Source organism: Elephantulus edwardii, unplaced genomic scaffold, assembly GCF_000299155.1.
Source record: "Elephantulus edwardii isolate Elephantulus edwardi_28Jun2011 unplaced genomic scaffold, EleEdw1.0 scaffold00268, whole genome shotgun sequence".
Lineage (NCBI taxonomy): Eukaryota > Metazoa > Chordata > Mammalia > Macroscelidea > Macroscelididae > Elephantulus > Elephantulus edwardii.
This window is the reverse complement of record NW_006400018.1, coordinates 2,410,436-2,418,329: the sequence shown is the minus strand read 5'-3', so window position 1 is coordinate 2,418,329 and position 7,894 is coordinate 2,410,436. Positions and strand designations below refer to the sequence as shown.

The window sequence follows — 7,894 nt, the reverse complement described above, 5'->3', positions numbered from 1 at the left end:
AATTTTTTTTTCCTTTTTATTTTCTTGTTGTATACTGTCAAATTGGATCCAGCTGGCACAAAGCGGGAGTGCCCCTCCTTCTTCTTCTTCTTCAGAGTATCTGGTAGATTTGAACCACGTGCCTTCTGGATTGCAGCATAGCTTCTTGCTACTATGCCACCAGAGCTCCCTAAGCCATCGTCTTTTCAATTACTTGTTGCACATCACAGCTCAAAGGCATCAATTCTTCTTCTTTTATCCTTTTTCTTTGTCCAGCTCTCAGATGCATAGCAAGTTATCAGAAAGACCATGGCCTGAATAAGATGCACATTAGTCCTCAAACTGACATCATCACTAGTCAATAATTTGGAGAAGTCTCTAACTGCAGAATTTCCCAACACAAATCTCCTGATTTCCTGACTGCTGGAACCAAAGGTGTTACTTGTGGCTCCAAATAAGATGAAGTTGCTGACAGTTTCAATATTTTCTCCATCTATCCCAATGTTGCATTCCGGCCATGGTCCTTCTGATGGCGTGCTATGTGAGAGCTGGATTGTTGCAGACTGAGGGTAAAGTATTTTTATAAATAATAATGAGACAAAACAGCAAGAATGCAGGAGAAAACGAAGGTGAAGTAGGAGGCGAACAGTTTTCGAACAACTGAAGCGCTAGTCCTTAGCTCTTCTGTGCCTTTATTGAAAATTGCCAGGGAGAGAATTCAATGCAAATCATGCTAAGCTCTTTCTATTGAAAACCTTCTGCTTGACTCAGGATGGGGGGTTTAGCAAATACAACGCAAGAATCCTGTAAACACTTAAGGATCGCCTTACTGCCTACCCCTGTAAACATTTAAGGATTGCCGTAGTGCTCCAGGGTGAATTCCAGCCTGTATCAGCCTCCCTCATAACCTGAAGTAGCATTCGGTTTATTACAAATATTTAGTATGAACTTTGGCTTCCCATACTGGATGATGAAAAAGGACAACAGAAGAATTGATGGCTTTGAGTTGTGGAGTTAGAGAAGAGTACTGAATATCCCATGGACTACCCAAAGAACAAACAAATAAGTCTTGGAGAAAGTACAGCCAGAGTATTATTTTCAGGAAAAGATAATTCTGATGTCAGTCTAGAGACTAAGGTGTACCTGGTCCAGGCCTTGGTCTTCAGAGTTACTTGCTATACATCAGAGCTGGACAATGACCAAGGATGATAGAAGAATCAATGCCTCTGAGTTGTGGTGCTGGAGGAGAGTCTTGAACATACCATGGACCGCCAAGAAAACAAATAAGTCTGTCTTGAAGAGGGTGAAACCAAGTCTTGCTTTTTTTTTTCTTTAACAGAACAAGGCATATGATTTTATTAAAGACACACCCTTTTTTATTTAGCTGTCTGACTTTGTGCTTGTGCCGTCAGTGCTTCCACAACAATTTTCTGCCCCTCCGTAAAGAAAGCACGCTTGATCCTGTCACGGACACACTAAGCACACATGGAACCACCATAAGCTCAGCTGTCATATTTTTTTTTTGTTTTTTATAACCTCTTGAGAACATTAGGTCTCACAACTCTTAGTTGGCCCGGGCACACAGCACAGGCAGATTCTGGTGCTTTTCCAACCTTCTTGGTATAAAGGTAAACAAATCTGTTACCAGGGGATCAGGACAGCCTACTTTTGTTAGAGGCTGTGTTGTAGGACAGATGCTGGACCATTTTGAATACCACTAGCCTCATTCCTAAGCCCCTTACACCCACACCAACTCAAAGGAACATGCCTGATAACTGCCACTTCCCAGAGTTACACAGATGACGGGCGATTGTACCAAGTACAGAGGAAATCTAGTCTCTCCTTGGAGGCTAGGATTTTGAAGCTCCATCTCACATACTTTGGGCAAGTGGCCAGGAGGGACAGGCCCTTGGAGAAGGACATCATGCACAGAAGGGTAGAGGAATGGAGCAGAAGAAGAAGACTTCAGGTGAGATGGATTGATACAGTAACTGAGGTAATGGATGTAAGTGTGTCAGAGTCAGTGAGACTGGCTCAGAATAGGGCAAGCTTCAGAGATGTTGTACATAGAGTCGCTATGAGTGGCAGGCAACTCAATGACACATAACAATATCACAATGCTGCCTATTGGTCCGGTGGTAAGAATCTTTTGTTTTCTTGACATTGAGATGCAATCCATATTCATCTCATATGTTTCATATGTGAAACAGGCTGGGAAGGGAGAAAGGAGGGGGAAAGAGGCATCTTGAGCTGGGATGGGGGCTGGACCAGGCGCCAGGCTGACACTGTTGCCAGTACTTTGGTGACTCGAGGCAAGATGTATAATCTGTAATTGTGTTTCTGTCAGTCCAGCAGAAGTTTGGGGTTGAGATGCCCAGCCAGGGGAGGGATATGACTCATCTGAGAGATGACTGAGGGCACCAGGAAGGACCCAAGATGTAGTGCCATGTCACACATATGACATCACTGCTAGTTTAGGGGCATAGAGCAGTGGGCACCCACTCTGGGATGGAATCTCCCCTGGTCTCAGGGGTATCTAGAGCCGTCCACATGACCAGGGATATGATCTTCGCCAGCCCAGGGGATGAGTGCTGGCAGGGCACTGGTCAGAGATGGCTCGCTTTGCCAGGATTCAGAGGCACAGAGCAAGTAAGAAGGCATGTGCCCAGATCCAGATCCACGCTGGTGCAGGACTGGGCAGTAGGTTACATGCGGGCAGTAACTGAGAGGGCAATGCCACCCCCACTGGGAGCTCACACACCTCCACGTGGCATGAACCAGATGTTAAGCAATAAGGGCAACCTGCCAGAGATGTCACTGATTTGTGCCAACTCACAGTTGACCTTCCAGTGAGTTTTAAGAGTCAGTGAATCGCACAGGAAGATCCTGCTGGTGGGTGAGAATCTGGGGCTGTAGCACAGCGTCTTATTCCTTTGGCCACTGGAGTTCCCTCCTGCCAGTGAAAAATCACTGTCAATCCCAAGATATTAAAAAGCTGTGCACGAAAGTGTGCTGAGTGTGCACTGCTCTAAGTGTGAGTATGATGTGTGCTGGGCTCAGAATCCACGGGACATCTAAGTGTGCCCAAAGAAATTTTCACTGAAAACGGATGAATGAGCTGGACTTTGACAGATGTTGTTGTTGTTAAGTGTCGTCGAGTCACTTGCGACTCATAGCGCCCCTATGAACAAGAGCCCTAAACCTTGCTTTTCCTGTGCCAACCACCCTATCTCCGACACACCTAATCCCATTACCCCAATCACTAAATCGACCCATCTCATAGAGGGTCTTCCTCTCTTGACACTATCCCTCCAACCTCCCAAGCATGACATCCCTTTCCAAGGACTGGTCCCTCCTTGTAACGTGCCCAAAGTATGTCAGACGACGCTTGAGAATCCTTGCCTCCAAGGAGCAGTCCGGTTTCACCCTCTCTAGGACAAACCTGTTTGTTTTCCTATCAGTCCATGGTACATTCAACACTCTTCTCTAGCACCACAGCTCAAAGCCATCATCATTAGTCACTGTTCAGCTCTCTGACACATAGCATGCATCTGTGAAAACTACAGTCTGAATCAGGTGCACCTTAGTCTCCAGCCTGACATTGCTTTGTTCTTCAGTACTTTGGAGAGGTCTTTGACAGCTGACGTTCCCAATGCAATTCATCTCTTGATTTCCTGGCTGTTGGTGCCAAGAGTGTTGATTGTGGAGTCAAGTAAACAAAAACTGTTAACAATCTCAATCTCTTTGCCATCCACTATGATGCTGCCAATTGCCCCAGTGGTGAGAATCTTGGTGTTGGTTTTTTTTTTATTTTCTTTTATGATTTTGTGTGTGTACCGTCAAATTGGATGTGACTGGTACAGGAGGAGATTGCTCCTCCTTCTCCAGCAGACCATCTGGTGGATTTGAATCGCATACCTCTGGGATTGCAGTGCAGCTTCTTGCCACTAGGCCACCAGAGCTCCCTTCGAGAATCTTTGTTTTCTTGATTTTGAGCTTCAATCCATATTGAAGGCTGCAGTCCTTGACCCTCTGCAGCAAGTGCTTCAGGTCCTACTCAGTTTCAGCAAGCAGGGTTGTGTCATCTGCATAACGCAGGTTGTTGATGAATCTTCCTCCAACCCTGATGGCACAAAATGAAAGATATTCTAGGAGCAGGGATGATATAAGCATAGGCTTGGAGAGAACAGGTGTGCAGAGTATGGTACAGTGGCCAAAGGTATGGATTTCAATGTCAAACATGCTCAAATCCTCGGTCCTTCTGACTAAAATATCCTGTGAACAGAGCAGTAGTTTTCTCATGTGTAAAATCAGGGAACTGATGACAAGAGTAGCATGAAATCACCTGGCTTTCTTTGGTAGTGAGTTAATACACAAATTACCTCCATGGAGCACTGCGGGTTAAAGCATTCGAATTCTAGTCAAAAGATCAGTGGTTGAACCCCATAGGCTTCTCCGAGGGAGAAATATGAGGCAATCTGCTTCCATGAGATTTACAACTTTGGGGATTATTTGGGCAGTTCTCCTCTGTGTATAAGGTCACAGTAAGGCAACTAGATGGCAGTACATACAAACAGCGCTTTGAACTAAGCCTGGAATTTAAAAAAAGTCTGCCACTAGGAATCTCTCCAGATTATTGAGGAGCAATGATGTCAGTTTGAGGACTAAGGTGTGTCTGATTCAGGCCATGGTCTTTCAGATCTCTTGCTATGCATCCGAGAACTGGACAATAAAAAAGGATGATAAAAGAAGAATTGTCAGGTCCCCGGAAAGCCTGGAGGAAATTGAGGAGGAAGCGGAGGGCAGTGAGGCCTGGCCCGAGGACGCCCAGGGCAAGAGCCCCTTGCAGCTGACCACTGAGGACGCCCATGATCTTTCCTATGTGATGGGCTGCGAGCTGGGGGCCCTGGGCAGCGCTGCGTCACACAGCTGCACTTCAAGATCATCTGTGTCCTGGAGAGGCTGGAGATGCTGTTGCCTGAGGGCAGCCTGGAGGTGGAGGACAGCCTGCTGGGAACGGTCCCCAGAAGATGCTAGTGCTGTTGGTCCCATTGATGCTGCTGGACACCAAATCACACTTCCAGAGCCTCTGACTTGGAGAAAAGAAGACATTTTCACTAAAGGGAAAAGAAAGCACATGAACACCAAGGAGACACGTTCCAGAATATCAGTGCTGCTCTCCTCATAATCCAAATGGGAAGCCGTTCATTGCAACAGGGGAATGGATCCTTTCCAATGGTGGCCTGCAGAATACTACACAGCGATGACAGGGCTTCTGGCACACACAGCCGTGTGGCTACAGCTCACAGGTGTCACGTGGAAAGAAAGGAAGCAGAAGGCCCGTGACTTTATTCAGAGTAGGTAAAAAAAGAGGCAACTCACGGTTAGAGAAGACAGAGGGGCTGCTTAGTCCTAGGGAGGGCGGGAGAGAAATGTCAGGATGCTAGAAATGTATTTCTCTCAGAGATGTTTCTTGTTGCTAGTGATGTTGAGTTATTTGGACTCTTAGGGACCCCGTCCACATCCAACAGAATGAAACTTGCCAGGTGCCTGGCCTCGCTCACATCTCTGCTCTGTGGACACACTGAGCAATCACTGTCCTCTCGCTTCCCTCCCTCCCTTCCTTCCTCCCTCCCTCCCTCCCTCCCTTCCTTCCTTCCTTCCTTCTCTCTCCCCCCTTTCTTCTCTCTCCTCCTCCTCCTGCTCCTCCTCCTCCTTCTTCTTCTTCTTCTTCTTCTTCTTCTTCTCTCTCTCTCTCTCTCTCTCTCTCTCTCTCTCTCTCTCTCTCTCTCCCTCTCTCCCTCTTCCTCTCTCCGTCTCTCCCTCTCTCCCTCCTTCTCTCCTCTCCTTCTCTCTTTCTTTTTCTCAGTCAGTCTTGAGGAGGATCTTATGCTTCTTCTCTGACCTTCTCTGTGGATGGCTCGGCAGTGATGGCTGGACTGGGCACTGTCTGCAAACAGAGAATTCCTCCCAGCCTCCTGAGATACTGGACACCATCTGCAGACAGAGGGTCCTGCCTAGCTTCCTACCGGAGGGGATACCGTGCTGAACTTTGGAATTATCCTGCTCTTGGTTTAAGAATTAAGCTTACCCATTGTTTTTGTGTGTGTGTGTGTTTATAATTTTTTTTTACAGAGGTTTTGGATTTCCATTCATTCATTGTCACAATTTTCTCCCTGCCCACCCCTCCCCATCAGCTCGCTTCCCCCTCCGAAGAAAAAGAAAAAAAAAGAAAAAGAAAAAAAAAGTTCCTTCACTAGTATACAATTCCCATATCCCTTCCCCCCACCCCCCACCCCGAGTACACTTCTCTATGCAACCTTAATCCTGGATTCCTGTGCTAACCATAATACTCAATCACATGTCACTTCTAATCTGTTCTTTCCCTCATCTGTTTCAATACAATATACATAATTTATCCAGTTTTTTCTGTCATACCCCCACCCTGATGTCAGACCCATTCTACAACAGTGGCACCATGCAGTATTTGTCCCTTTGTGACTGGGATATTTCACTCGGCATAATGTCCTCCAGGGTCACCCACTTTGAATAATATTGCATGAGTTCCTTGTTTTTCAATGCTGCGTAGTATTCCATTGTGTGGATATACCACAGCTTCTCTATCCATTCGTTTGTTGGTGGGCCCTTAGGCTGCTTCCAACTCTTTGCTATTGTAAACAAAGCTGCAATAAACATGGGTGTGCATATATCTGCTTGGATGGCAGACATGGTCTCTCTGGGATATATTCCCAGTAATGGGATTGCTGGGTCAAATGGTATCTCTATTTGCAATTTTTTGAGAAAGCACCACACCGCCTTCCACAATGGTTGCACCTTACCCATTGTTTTATTGGCAACACTTACATATAGGAAAATATAGCCTCTCAAAATAGGAATTTTTAAATTGCTGCTTTAAACGAAATAAAAACCATGGGAAAGCTAAGAAGGAGGCCCTTCACAATCCTAAACTGTGGGGACCTCTGCCTGGCTTTCCTCTTTTCCAGAAAAAAAGAAGGAGAAGGAGAAGGAGGAGGAGGAGGAGAAGAATTATTATTATTATTGATGCCTCTGAACTGTGGTGTTGGAGAAAAGTACTGCATGGATGGCCAAAAGAACAAATATGTCTTGGAAAAGGTGCAGCCAGAGTGCTCCTTGGATGCAAAGATGTTGAAGTTTTGTCTCACATACTTCAGCCGTGTTTCTAGGAGGGGCTATTCCTTGGAGAGCGACATCATGCTTTGAAAGGTGGGGGGTTGGGAGCACGGCCAGCAAGATGGTACCATCCGTGTTGTTGCACTCCTCTCGATTGTTGGCCCTGGCCCGGCTTCTGAGCAGCCTTTCAGCGAGGTTGAAGTTCTAACTTCAGGAACCACCAAATAGCAAACCTAATTGGGTGAAAGCTGGAGGAGCCTTGGGCACTGCACCCTTCTTGTGGGGCTACCTAATCAAACAACATAATGAAGAGGTTTTAGAGTTTCAACGAAGAAATGGACTGGAGTAAACACCACTGAAATACAGTAAATTCCATACAGTAATTAAATCAGTGTCTCTGGACGCAATAATCTTTTGATTATAAATGAGAAAGAAAAGAGTTGTATGTAGATGTAAATTGTAATTCTCTCTGTATTATATTGTTAAATGAACAAATGAAAAATAATTCAGAAAAAAAAGAAAAGAAAGGTAGGGGGTTGGTGAAAGAGAGGAAGACCCTCAACCAGGCGGATCGACACAGTGACTGCTGCAATGGGCTCTCGTGTGTCAGGAAGTGTGAGGATGGCACAGGTTAGGACAAGTTTCAGATCTGTTGTTCACAGGGGTTGCTATGGGTTGTACTCGACTCATTGGCACCTAATAATAACAACACATCCATGTTAGTTATTATGTCAACAGACAAGACAATGGTTCCAGTTACCAT

At 45.8% G+C, this 7,894-nt stretch overlaps 1 pseudogene; it reads left to right on the top strand.

Annotated features, from left to right (window-relative positions):
* The first annotated feature begins 7,252 nt into the window (after nt 1-7,252).
* On the top strand, nt 7,253-7,480 carry LOC102851792 (annotated as a pseudogene).
* The last annotated feature ends 414 nt before the right edge of the window (nt 7,481-7,894 follow it).